We start from the raw sequence: 14,746 nt of genomic DNA on the forward strand, positions 1-14,746 counted from the left end.
GCCTTGACGAATAGAAGAAAAGCCTGTGTTTGGGTATGAAGGGCCGGTAGTCCAGAGGTAGTGATGCTGGTTTGGAACCTGGAGAGTGCAGGTTCAATTCCCGACCCTGCTCAAGCTTTTTTTTCACATTTGGGCAAAATTTGCCAAAAATCTTCTTGAAAGACAGTTGAAGGAAAGTTGCCTTATTGCAAGACAGGTGCCTTCTTGCCTTATTGCAAGACAGTTGGAAGAAGCCTTATTGCCTTATTGCAAAACAGTTGGAAGCCTTATTGAAAGACAGTTGGAAGGAAAGGTGCCTTATTGCCTTATTGCCTTATTGCCTTATTGCCTTATTGCCTTATTGCCTTATTGCCTTATTGCCTTATTGCCTTATTGCCTTATTGCCTTATTGCCTTATTGCCTTATTGCCTTATTGCCTTATTGCCTTATTGCCTTATTGCCTTATTGCCTTATTGCCTTATTGCCTTATTGCCTTATTGCCTTATTGCCTTATTGCCTTATTGCCTTATTGCCTTATTGCCTTATTGCCTTATTGCCTTATTGCCTTATTGCCTTATTGCCTTATTGCCTTATTGCCTTATTGCCTTATTGCCTTATTGCCTTATTGCCTTATTGCCTTATTGCCTTATTGCCTTATTGCCTTATTGCCTTATTGCCTTATTGCCTTATTGCCTTATTGCCTTATTGCCTTATTGCCTTATTGCCTTATTGCCTTATTGCCTTATTGCCTTATTGCCTTATTGCCTTATTGCCTTATTGCCTTATTGCCTTATTGCCTTATTGCCTTATTGCCTTATTGCCTTATTGCCTTATTGCCTTATTGCCTTATTGCCTTATTGCCTTATTGCCTTATTGCCTTATTGCCTTATTGCCTTATTGCCTTATTGCCTTATTGCCTTATTGCCTTATTGCCTTATTGCCTTATTGCCTTATTGCCTTATTGCCTTATTGCCTTATTGCCTTATTGCCTTATTGCCTTATTGCCTTATTGCCTTATTGCCTTATTGCCTTATTGCCTTATTGCCTTATTGCCTTATTGCCTTATTGCCTTATTGCCTTATTGCCTTATTGCCTTATTGCCTTATTGCCTTATTGCCTTATTGCCTTATTGCCTTATTGCCTTATTGCCTTATTGCCTTATTGCCTTATTGCCTTATTGCCTTATTGCCTTATTGCCTTATTGCCTTATTGCCTTATTGCCTTATTGCCTTATTGCCTTATTGCCTTATTGCCTTATTGCCTTATTGCCTTATTGCCTTATTGCCTTATTGCCTTATTGCCTTATTGCCTTATTGCCTTATTGCCTTGCTTATGGGTAAATCTCCGTGTTTTCCTTTTTCCAGGAACCATCCTTGAACTCCAGTCCAGTCCAGTCCAGTCACACTCCCCACCACAGACCACAACCTTTCCACTCCACTATCACCCTCCCCAGCGGGGATTCGAACCGTGCCCGTCCACATGACAGACATACACCCTCTGTGTGAGCTATCTTTCACACAAGGTCCCTGGTGGAGTTTGTTGTAATGATGGTTGCAAGAGGTGTCATACAGCCAAAGTTTAAAAAGAGCCTTGAGCTGGATTCGAACCAAGGACCTCTTGGATGAGAGGCAGATAACTTACCACTGCACTATCCTTCCTACTGGGTATAGCTGTTAGTTTTCGTAAATGATGGTACACAAAAGTATTAAGGAAGTGAAGATAATAAAGGTACTAAGGTGTATTTGAGAGGCAAAAAACTTACCTCTACACCAGGTGTCCTACAAGATGTTGCTCTAACTTTGCTTAAATGATGCTATCAATTAGTACTGGCGCAACCAAACAACAAATAAAAGGTGTGAGTGGAGATCTGAATCATGCGAGGTTGTTTCTGACACTGAATACACCCAATCTCATCTGATCTGCAAAGCTAAGCAGGGTTGGGCCTGGTTAGTATTTGGATGGGAGACTACCTGGGAATACCAGGTGCTGTAAGCTTTTTACTTCTCCTCACAACCTCAACAAGACACTGCTGGTCATTCACTAGAGACAGCTATCAACTAAAACCTCTTGGTTTCTTTATTATACACTCTATGAGGTGGATAAGCTGCAGCTCATGCTGATTTATTGCTGGTTCTGGTTGGAGCCAAAGAACAAACGCGTCACCTGTTGGAGCAGCTGATGTCCTGCAGCCTCTTCACCACAGAAAGCCTCTGACAGCTTCAATTCTTTACACTCCGACTGCACGACACCAATCACATAGGAACATTTACATGTATGGAACAAAGAGCTGAGCTGACACTCAACATGTGTTTGAGCATTTATTGATAAAGACATTCAAACATGTCTAGAGATAGAACACCAATGCATGGTATAAGAAAGGTCAGAACAGACTTCACCTGCTCAGGAAACTGAGGTCCTTCGGGGTGCAGGGAGCAATTCTGAGGACCTTTTATGGTTGTGTGGTGGTATCAGCCATCCTGTATGGACTGGTCTGCTGGAGCAGCAGCATCACGGCTGCAGACAGGAAGAGACTAAAGAAACTGGTTAAGAAAGCAAGCTCTGTCCTGGGCTGGTGGTAGACAGGAGGATGATGACAAAGCTGTTGTCTATCATGGAGGACATCTCCCACCCCCTGCAGGAAACAGGACCATCACCGGCAGCTCCTTCAGGGACAGACTGCTTCACCCACGATGTTTGAAGGAGGTCCTTCCTTCCTGCAGCAGTCAGACTGTGTTCAATCAAGCCTGCTCCCAGTAGTTCAGATCACCCATGAAGTAACTGCAATAAAATGTAAATAAGTCAATATGTGCAATTTCACAGGTTTTTTTTTTTAACAAGCATTTCTATTTCTTCTCTAAGGAGAAAGCATCTATTTATATCTGTGCACTGAGTGCTGCTTTTTTTTTTTTTTTACTTTTTTTCCTATCTGCTACTGCCACACTGAAAATTTCCCCACTGCAGGATCACTGAAGGATCTACCTATCCATCCATCTATCTATGGTCCATCTACCTACCTACCTACCTATCCATCCATCCATCTGCCTATCTATATCCATCTGTCCATCCATCCATCCATCTCTCTCACAGGTGTGGAGGTTGACTCGCCTGTTCTCAATCACCTTAATCCACGGACAACTTCAGCATGTAAAACATAAATAAGCAAAGGCTGCAACTCGTGATTATTTTAATTTTAACTTAACTTAACTTTATGTGCTGTTCAAAAAACTTGTAAAACTTGCTCAAAAAATCTGTATCGACCCAGAAAAAAAACAAACATGTCAGGCACCCTATGATGTTAACTGTTCGCCTGAATGTTTTTGTTTAAAATCCTCAGTAATAACCTTTGGGAAATCAACGAGAGGCGCCAAGTATTATATCCCATCATGAAAGAACACAGACAGAAAGGTAAACGGACTGCACTGGTTGTGGACAAACTATACATAGATGGGCAGATATTTCGGGAACCCTCCATTACCCCCTGGCTCTTCTTAAAAAAAATAAATAAATAAATAAATAAAAAGAAAGAAAAAAGAAAAAAAATGGCTTAAACGTTTAATATATCACTTAGTCATTTATGTTAGAAAATGTTATAAAAAAAAAAAATGTCACAGGTGTAAATGTCTCACTCTCCTAACCTACACTCCCCACTGGAGAACCCCCTCCTACTTCTACTTTTCTCTCTCTCCCTCTCTATATGTCTCCCTTTAGCTCTCTCACCCTCTCACACACTCACCCCCCACACTCTCACTCACACTCTATGTACCCCCCATGTTTATTGTGCCTGTATGTTTTATAATGTGTTTGTTGATAGTTTTTTAGGCAATGATGTGCTATTATATAATGTATATATAGATCCTGACCTGCTGTATACATCTCTCTCCAACACTCACAGCTCAGACAGCAACAGACAGCTCACAAGGACACACACAGATGTTATATTATATTGCTACATACCCAGTGACAGAACATCTTCTCTCTCTATGTTCAAGTTTAATATCGTAGCCTGGAATGTTCATGGCATACGCTCACAAACAAAAAGAGTTAAAATCATGGACTATGTCTCTAAATTAAAAGCAGATATTTTGCTCCTCCAAGAAACGCATTTACTACAGTCGGAAGAAAAATGTTTATCAGACTCGAATTATAGTATTATCTTTTCATCTTGTTATAACGGCAGACAAAGAGGGGTCTCCATTCTAGTCCATAAGAGAGTACCATTCACTTTAAACAGTACAGTAACGGACTCAGAGGGCAGATATATTATTATCCAGGCTACAATCTTTAATAAATTATATTCTATTGTAAACCTCTATGCTCCGAATAATGAAGATCCAGCCTTCTTTCACACTGTTTTCTCTCACTTAGCAGACTTATCTGCTAACTCAACAACTATTATCGGTGGTGACTTCAACATAGTTTTAAACCCTTCAGTAGATCGATCTAATAGTCCAATACATGTAAAACAATCACAATCAGTTACGTCTGGAGACTCAAAAACCCAACAAAGAGGGACTATACATTTTTCTCTGCGGTACACAAAACATTTTCAAGAATTGACTTTTTCCTCTTAAATAACTCTATAGCACATAAAGTTACTACTAAAATCCACCCAATCATTATCAGCGACCACGCACCAATATCTCAGCCTGCAAACAGATTCCATCCCTAAACCTCCTCAGACTTGGCGCCTCAACATCTCTCTACTCAAAGACCCAGAATTTGATCGAGTAATAAGGAGTGAGTGGGCAGACTTTCTAAAAAACAATGACTCTATTGACTTATCTCCATCTTTGCTTTGGGAAACTGGAAAGGCCGTAATCAGGGGTAAAATAATATCGTACTCCTCATACAAGAAAAAAAAAGATTTACAAACAGAGAAAGAAATTGAAGAAAAAATTAAACAACTTACAGAGAATTATGCAATAAACCCAAGTGATCAATTATGGTCCGAACTACAAAATGCAAAACTAAACCTCGATAATATCCTATCCAAGAAAACAGAGTTTTTATTACAACAACTAAGATATAATGATTTTGAACACAATAATAAATCAGGAAAATTTCTGGCGAACCAACTCCAGCGCAATAAAGAAAAATCCTTCATAACAGCAATTCAGGATCCCTCAGGAAAATATACTCAGTCACCTCAGGAAATTAACCAGATCTTCTATAATTATTACCAGAGTTTATACTCAGCAGCAGCTAACCCAAACATGGAAGATATTCATAATTTTCTCAACAATTTAAACATGCCCAAACTAACGTCAAATTACAGAGACATATTAGATGCTCCATTGACTATGAAAGAATTACAATGTGCATTAGACAGTATGCCAGCAGGCAAGGCACCTGGTCCTGATGGTTTCCCTGCTGAATTTCTTAAACATTTCTGGTCAATGTTAGCACCCCTTTTCTTCAGGACAGTGACGGAGATTAAAAATAATGGTTATATCAGTCCGCACATGAATACAGCTGCAATTAAATTATTATTGAAACCAGACAAAGATCCTACGCTTCCCTCTAGCTATCGACCTCTGTCACTAATCAACACCGACATCAAAATTATCTCAAAAGCTCTCGCCTCGAGGCTGGAGAAAATCATCCCGTCAATAATCCACAGCGATCAAACAGGATTTATAAATGGCCGACACTCCACCAACAATATCAGAAGACTTCTAAATCTAATCTCTTTGACGCAACGCCACAACAAAGAAGCTATTGTTATGTCACTGGATGCAGAGAAAGCCTTTGACAAAGTCAATTGGTCCTTTCTCTTTGCTGTGCTCCACAAATTTGGCTTCGGAGAATCGTTTATCCAGTGGGTATCAGCTCTGTACAACTCACCCAAGGCTACAGTCACCACTAATGGGATCACTTCACAAAGCTTCAGTCTGCAAAGGGGAACGAGACAGGGATGCCCACTCTCTCCCTTATTGTTTGCGATCTTTATCGAACCACTAGCAACAGCGGTACGTCAGAACACCGATATCAAAGGTATCTGCGCTCTGGAGTCTGAACATAAAATTAACCTATACGCAGATGACATTTTACTTTATCTACAAGAACCTAAAACTTCAGTAAAGGAAGTAATTAACCTCATCACGACCTTCTCGTGTCTTTCAGACTACTCCGTCAACTGGTCAAAATCAATTATATTACCTTTAACAGATAACTCGTGGAATCCCGCAGTTCAAAACTCGCATTATTCTTTTCCTACTGGCAACATCAGATATCTGGGCATAAATATTTCCTCCAAACTCTCAGAATTAGTTCACCTGAACTTCACTCCACTTTTGGACGAAGTCTGTGATGATCTGAGGCGTTGGAACAACCTCCCCATCTCCCTTTTGGGACGAATAGCTACAGTCAAAATGAAAATATTACCTAAAATCAACTATCTCTTCTCCATGATTCCATTTAAACCCACATCAAAGTGGTTCCAATCATTAGACTCCGCTATTGGTAAATTCTACTCAAAGAATAAAAAGGCTAAAATCAGTTTGACTACCCTCCAGAAGAATAAATCCGAAGGGGGACTGGAGGCTCCCAACTTCATGTATTATTATTTATCCAACCAAATACAATATCTCACCAAATGGATACATCCACATGAAGAATATAACTCCTGGCTAGAACTAGAACAGTTAGATTGTAACCAGATCAAAATCTCTGACCTTCCCTGTATCACTTCTGCCCTTAAACATCATTCCTGCTTCAAGAACCCTATGATCGCTTCCACCTTGTCTGCTTGGTGGAAAGCACTGGAAATCACAGGCTCCCAATTAAAACCCAGTATACTCTCCCCAATCTGGCACAACCCTGATTTTGCAAACAACAAAATAGCTCTTTATTTCAGCACATGGGCAGAGAGAGGAGTCACTCACCTCCATCACCTTCTGGATGACAACACATTTAGGACATATATAAACTTATTCCAAACATTTGAAATAAGAAATGGAAATTTTCTTCAGTACCTACAGGTAAAGAAGACGATTACAAGTAGAATTCCATCCCTTCAGACTACTTTACAGCCAACGGATTTACAGCCACCCGAATTTGTCGAATACATTGTGAAACTGTCTCCAAGAAATAAAAAGAATCTCTCAAAAATTTATAGTTTACTCTCAAAGACACACTCTATACACCTACCAACTCAAAAATGGGAAAAAGACGTATCCAAATCTTTTGACTCTGATTTTTGGACCCAGATCTGTGAAAACACATTTAAAATGACTAAAAACACCAACTTACAATTGATCCAATTTAAGGTGCTTCACAGAACGCATATAACGCAATATAAACTGTATAAAATGGGCTTCTCACGCTCAGACACATGTACGCAATGCACCCAAAACATGACTGACACTTACTTTCACGCTCTGTGGCTTTGTACACCCGTCTATCAATTCTGGGTAACGATCACACAGAAACTCTCCAATATTTTGGACTGCGGGATTCCACATTCCCCGAACGTTTGCCTAATTGGTGATCTAACGCAAACAGCCCTTCCAGACATTCATATCCAACCCACACTTGCAGCTATCGCCATCGCCAAAAAAAACTATCTTAGTTAACTGGAAAGATAAGAAAGCCCTCAACATCATCCATTGGCTGAACCTCCTCACAGAACACATCTCACTCGAGAGAATATCTGCTATCAGAAAAAACCAATTGGACTCCTTCAAAGAAAAATGGTCTCCATTTATTAAGTCAATAAATATTAATCTATAGCCTCCGCTTGTTTGTGGGCGTATGCCATTTCCCTCATAAAATTGTAATTATTATTCTGTCTGTGTGTATGGTCTGACTTCTGTCTGCTTTATTTCAGTTTATTAACCCTCTACCTTTTTAAGTAGGATGGCACCATGGACTTCAAGGCTGTGTGCATGCACTAATGGTGTCCTTTTCCTATTGCTCTTGGGGTCGCTCTCTGGCTCTGCGGGGCCTGCGTGGCTCGGGCCCCTCTGCCTGGGGGTGGGTGTCCCCGGTGTCTCTCCCTTCGAGCCCTGGGTCTGCTGGGTTTGTGCGCTCTCCCGGGGCCTTGGGGGTGGCGGCGGCTGGTTTCTTCTGGGGCGCCCTGGCTGGCCCTGGGGTTTGGGGTGGGTCGGCCCTCCGGTCGCTCCCCTGTCCCTTCCTGCTCTGCTTCCCTCCTCCTCCCTCCTCTCCTGCCTGGCCGCTCGTCCTCGTCCCTCTCCCTCCCCTGGGGGGGCTGGGGGCCCTCCGCTGCCTGGGGGACTGGCATGGGGGCCGGGTGGTCTCTCTGGGGGGGTGGCTCTGGCTCATCCGGGCACAGGCCTTGGTACTTGCCTGTGTGCCGCCACTGGAGATTAGTTTCTGCTGGCTGGGGGCTTCTGTCCGGGCCCGGTGCTGTCCTGGGGAGTAGTGGTGTGGGTGGGGTCTCGGTGGTGCTGCGGGGTGAGCGCCCTGCATCCTGGACGTACCGGCTCCGGGGTGGGCGTGGGGGCTCATGGCCCTTGCTTCCTGGTGGTGCGGCCTGGTCCTCCCTCCGGGGCGGGGTGCTGCATGCGGCTGGCCCGTGGTGGGGCTGCAGCGTCTGCCGGGGCGCTGGTCTAGCGCTCCGACTTCTGGGGGTTTTGGTGCTGGCTGGGCCGGTCGGGTTCGGGTGGGCCCACCTCGGCCTCTTGCCTCCGGGCTCTGGGGGCCCTCTGCACCAGTACCAGTGGTCTTACTACCTGTCTCCCCCGCTGTTCTGTCCTCTTGGGCCGGATCCACACCAGACTGCCTCTTACTGTGCACTTCACATACTTCACACATCACTGTATATAGTTACTCTTAGGCACATATAGGGACACAACAGTTAGGGCCCCGAGAGCAGGTGGGGGCAGGAGTGATGGGCTCTGTGGTGGGGCGGATGGCAGGGCTCTACGGCCTTGTCTCTTCCCCATCACCCTCTTGCTTGCCTCCCCTGCTCTCTAATTTCTTTTTAATGCACCACACACACTCACAGCTTGGGGGTAGGTCTGGGACGGCTCGGGGAACTTGGGTCAGGGTAGGCTGCAGAGTAGCCATCCTCTGTGGTCCTCTGGCCCGCCCCCTGGACGCCTCACCCAGCCTCCCCACTTTTAATGCACCACATGACACTCAGGGTTACACTATCACGGTGCAGGGATAATGTCTCCAGTCTGGGATCGGGAGACATATTAATAGGGAGTAATAGGGGGATTTCACTAATATGGCCTCGCTGGTGGGACCCGGCCCCCTTATGGCTATGGGGTGACGGGGGTGGACCATCATCCGTGTTGCTGTGGCCGGGGGGTCCCCGGGACCTGGGGGCTGTGGTCGGGGGGGGTTCTCCTGCGTGCCCGACGGGTCCAGGCTGGTGCGATGGCTCTTGGTGGGCTGCGGGGGCTGGATTGGCCGTCCTGGTGGGCGCTGTAGCTGTACTGCGGGCTGGCGGCATGTGGTGGCTCTGTCCTGGTGGGTCGTCAGGGCGCGTTGCGGGGAGTGGGGGCCCTGGGTGTACTGCGCTCACCTGGGGCCTGGTGCGGGGGGTATGCGGGGTGCTTCCCTGTCGGCGTCGCCGGGCCCCACCACACTATCCATTTCTACCCTCTGGACTCGCATCGGGTCCCGGCTCCGATTTCCTCTGACCGGCTCCCGGTGGCGGCCTGCCTTGTGATGGGCTGGTTGCCGCCCCTTCGGTGGGCCGCTCGGCCCCTGTGTCTGGCTTCCTGGCTGTGTGGGGCCGTTGGCCCCCTCAGGGGAGGGAGAGGGGGTGGGGTTGGGCGGGTCGGGTGGTGGGTTTGGTGGGGGCTGGGGCTGGGGTGGGCGGGGTTGGGGTTTGGGTGGCGGGTGGGTCCTCGTGCCCCGGGCTGCCTGGGGCGGTCTTGGCGCGCTGGGGGTGTCGGTAGCTGCTCCCTCTTGTTCTCCGGGTCCGCGTCGTCCACGGTGGCCCCGGAGGCTCTCTGGGGGTGCCGCCCTGTGGCTCCTACTGCCTGGGGGGAGGGTTGCCCTGTTGGCTTGGCCCTGCCTTGCCTTGATTGCTGTTCTGGGCTTCGGGGTTCTTCACACTTGCATGTTTGATCAGGTCTCGCCAGCTACTGCCGAGTCCCATTTCAGTGAATGATGGGACCCGCCAGAATGTGCTGAGAATCTCTCCAGACTCTCTACCCTAAACTCATTCTCTCTTGCACTAGTATCCTCTTCTGGCCTGTTCTATTCTATTCTACACTATCAAGACATCCACAATTATGGTGCTCAGTACCGTTTGTTTAATTATTTATTTATTGTATCTCTTTTTCTTTTCTGCTGGTTTGGATTTCTTTTCTTTTTTCAAAATTTTTTTTTATTTTTATTTTTATTTTTTTTAAATTGACTGACAGTTAGTAGTTGGGAATAACACACCACCTTACTATCTTTAATTGCAATACCACCGCCTGTTAATTTCTATCCCTGTTCATCCTGTTCGTCCTGTTCGTCCTGTCCAGTCTTTGTTTCCCCCACACATCACTGAGGTGTAGCACTGCCCTCCCTGGCTTATAATAGGGAATTCGAATAAAGAAGGTCTGCTTAGCTTTCAGGGAGGGCCGGTGATGGTCACACACATGCACTAAATATTAAAATATTTGGCTCCAAGACTAAAATATGCATCGATCTCATACAATGTTGACTCCCTTCTTGTGGAGTTAAACAATGAGAACAAATGCAGACCAAAAAAAAAAAAAAAAAAAAGTAATAACCTTTGACTGGTTGCTCTTAACCCTGTAAAACCCACTGCTGCAAAAATACAACATCAGCTTATTTTTTAATTACTATTTTCTATTATGTATATCTGAAATAAACCCTAATCTGTGGGTCTGACAGCAGCGTGAGGTCAAAGAAGCTGCCATCAGCTGCTGCACTTCTGTCCGTCCAGCAGATGGAGCCATGGAGCTGCAGTGAAGTGAAGAGCAGCACAAGGCAACCACCACTTCCATCCACTGACGCATTCAATTTGACTGACGCTAATGTTTTATTGACTTCCAACCACTAAACCAATATGATCACTGATGCACTGAGCTGAAGAAGTAATGTTACATTTCAAACATAACTGGGGAAATAACCGAAACTTCTTCCTTAGGAAAGGAGAAAGTATAAGAGTATAAAGGCAGTGCAAGAATAAATAAGAAAAAAACGGTGCAAAAATTGCCCATAGCATTATCCATCCATTATCTATACACCGCTTAATCCTCACTAGGGTCGCGGGGGGGGCTGGAGCCTATCCCAGCTGACTCAGGTGAAGGCAGGGGACACCCTAGACAGGTCACCAGTCTGTCACAGGGCTACATACAAAGACAAACAAGCACTCTCACATTCACACCTACGGGCAATTTAGAATGATCAATTAACCTCAGCATATTTTTGGACTGTGGGAGGAAGCCGGAGTACCCGGAGAAAACCCACGCATGCACAGGGAGAACATGCAAACTCCATGCAGAAAGATCCCGGGAAAGCCGGGACGCGAACCAGGGATCTTCTAGCTGCAAGGCAAAAGTGCTAACCACTACATCACTGTGCAGCCCTCCCATAGCATTATATACAGATGATTTTATTCTTTAAACAAAAAAAAACATGTAGAAGACTATATACAGAGGATGAGGTTTCAGGTATAGATAGATCGACAGATGAGTCCTTACTGTGAAAATATTTAAAGACATTGAACATTGTGCAATATAAGGTCAGTCAGCAGCCTCAGTTCATGCACCAACACAACTTTTATGCATTTTTAAAAAATAAAAAATTACATGTTTCTAAATTTTCTCCATTTACAAGGCAGGGAGATAACCGAAACTTCTTCCTTAATAGTTCCTGTTTAGTTTGTATGCTGTGGTGTCAGGATTACTACACGTGGAAATGAATATCAAATTAAAATCATTTCCATATCTTGACAAGTTGTTGCGATCACAAAGTAAAATACTACATCACTGAGTTCCAGATATCTGCAACTGAATATTTTGTGCCTTTCTAGACACTCTGTGATCTGTAATTTGTGTATAAATGATAAACTGAGGCATAATGATGTTGAAATTGCACTTATTTTCATTTAAAAACTTCAAGTAAAAGACAGTTTGTTAAACGTGAACACTTTCAGAATGTATTTTTTTGCACTAAAACACAGGGAAATATTATAGGTTATTATTTTACTGGTCACTTGAGATCAAACTGTGCTGAATGTAGCTCCTGAACTAAAATGAGTTTGACAGCTCTGCTCTACAGAATAAAGATATGTGTCAATAACAGATTCTATTGGCTGTAAATATTGATTTAACCCTAAACCAGAGACTGACACTTTGTGCCTCTTGTCTTTATGAGATTTGCAGTAAGCCTAAATGTCGGAGTGAAGGATGTTTCATGTATTTGTTGTTTATTCGCTCCTAAAATCCTTCAACACCATCAAGCATCTGAAAGAATTAAACTGTTTTAAACACCATTAGAATATCAGATTTAATGTGAGATGACTGAATCCTGTTTTCTACTGTAAAATACTGGGAAAGAAGAGGACATTTTTGATGTTTAGTGCTTAGTTAGAAAGGAATACCATATGATAGGACTTTCTCCAAAAACATATCATGATGTTCCAGCCACTAACTAAACACACAACACTGTTAACTTCACTAACACAGAAAAACTTTATTGAACTGACTCACCTCCTCCATGAAGTCAGGGTATCAGCTGTGGAGACAAAAGACAAGCAAAATTAGCAGAGAATAATTACTTTTCACAGAGAATATTCACTTCAATTTGAACAGAAACTACCAAGATTCAGAGCCATTGAGTGGCTATAATATATTAAAACTGCCGTAAGGTGAACAGCAAACATCTGTGTTAATCCACTTTTCTTTTATTTTAGTCCATTAGTCCATTAAATGAACTTGGACTTAGTGCTAAATTCACACAAATAGAGCTTATTCTTTCCTTATTAATGTGCACCATTTATGAACGACGTCACACAAGATGAGTAAAGTTGAAGTGTTGTCGCTGATTGTGATGCTTCTTCAAATATTTCTAGGAAATTAGAAATCCTTTCTAAAAAGAAATATTTCACCTATTTGTTGAAGGTGAAAACACCCAAAGTGATGACTAAAAAGCTCACCAAGAGAAGCTTCTGTGCGGAGCCCACACGCATTGAAAGATATGAGCTGCAGCATAAGGAGTGGACAGAGAACGGGGATGAGTTTACTGGCCATGTCACAACCGTTTTTTTACTCTTTGCTTTCTTAACCGTCTTCGGCTGCCTAGATTCATTTAGCCGTTTTCTTAACTGGGTTACCTCCAAGAGCTCCATTTCCGAGTCAGAGGATGACAGCCTCATGACCGGGTTCCCCCCAGCGGAATTTCAGACTGTGACTCAGGGACAGTGTCATCAGGCATTTCTTCCGTCTCATCCACTCCATCCAGAGCACACTGTGGCTCCTCACAGACCAGTTTCTCCACCGCCTCCTCCCGGTTCCGGCTCTCCGGCTGAGCCTCCTTCGCCCGTGTAGGACCAGGAACCTCCACGCCTCCGGAGCCCCTCGCATCGGTGAGTGTCATACCCAGTTGCTCTCGTTCTTGGCTGTTCAGTCCCTCTTCCTCCTGGTCACTCACACACATTCCTCCATCCTCCGACTCAGAAACGGAGTTCTCTCTAACATCATTCTCACTTTTGTTGCATATATGAAGCCGGGTTAAATCAGACACCAATACTTCAAATTTAATTTTTGTGGGGGTTCTTTGTTTCCCAATTTATTTACAAGTAATAGAATTTCTAAAATGAGATGTATTCCCCAAAACTTAGGGCACAATACATTAGCAACTATATAAGCAACAGTACTAGAAACAGTATCCGAACCAGAAACATACAAGAAACATACGGCTGTGGCCCCTAGCACAAACAAAAAAACACAGTTACCACAGTGCTCTGTATAAGCCTTGGTGCTAAGCACAGAATGCAGTAACAAACAGTAGTTACAAATATTTCATCTTTAACAACACAAAAATACAATGCATATAATAACACACTCATATCTCATGGAACTAGGAGCATAAAATCATATACTGGAAATCCCATACCAAGCACACGGACGACTAGCATCAGCGGCACATGTACAGTGCTTCCATCCTTCAACCATCGGCACTCCTAAGCACAACACACAGACATAAAGTGGATCTCCAGTGTCAATAACAAACAATCCACCATTCCGTCATCATAGTTCACATTTCAGCCTTTCATATCGCAGTATGATTTACATTTTTCTTACGGTCCTGATCCCCGACCGTCTCTGCGATCACAACTTCCGGTATTCTGCCCTCTGACCTCCAAACTACCGGAGGTACAACAATGACCATACGCCCCCTGCTGTCCAAAATGAGAACCAGCAGAAGAGCCACAAACAGGCATTTCAGTGGTTTTTTCAGTTTGTTTTATTGCCTCTGTTTACCACCTGGTTACATATACAATTTGCAAGTTGATTAGGACACAGCTCGCATCGCCTCACCCTCGTTCTCATGTCACACTCCTTAGCGTAATGACCCTGCTCCCCACACACATGACATTTAAAATCAGGACACTCTCTGAGGATGTGGCCCGGCTGAATACACAATCTACACACCTTTACCTGTCTATCATGTATCACACGTACATATTCTGGTCCTGTTACGGTCATAAATTTAGCTGAATATGGTAGAGACTGAACATAATCAGTGAATTTAACTTTAGAAAACCTCGTCCCATCTGCTATGCTATGTTTACAACTCTTTTTAATTGTTTATTTGTATTTTTAGTGTT

This window comes from Amphiprion ocellaris, chromosome 24, assembly GCF_022539595.1.
Source record: "Amphiprion ocellaris isolate individual 3 ecotype Okinawa chromosome 24, ASM2253959v1, whole genome shotgun sequence".
NCBI lineage: Eukaryota > Metazoa > Chordata > Actinopteri > Pomacentridae > Amphiprion > Amphiprion ocellaris.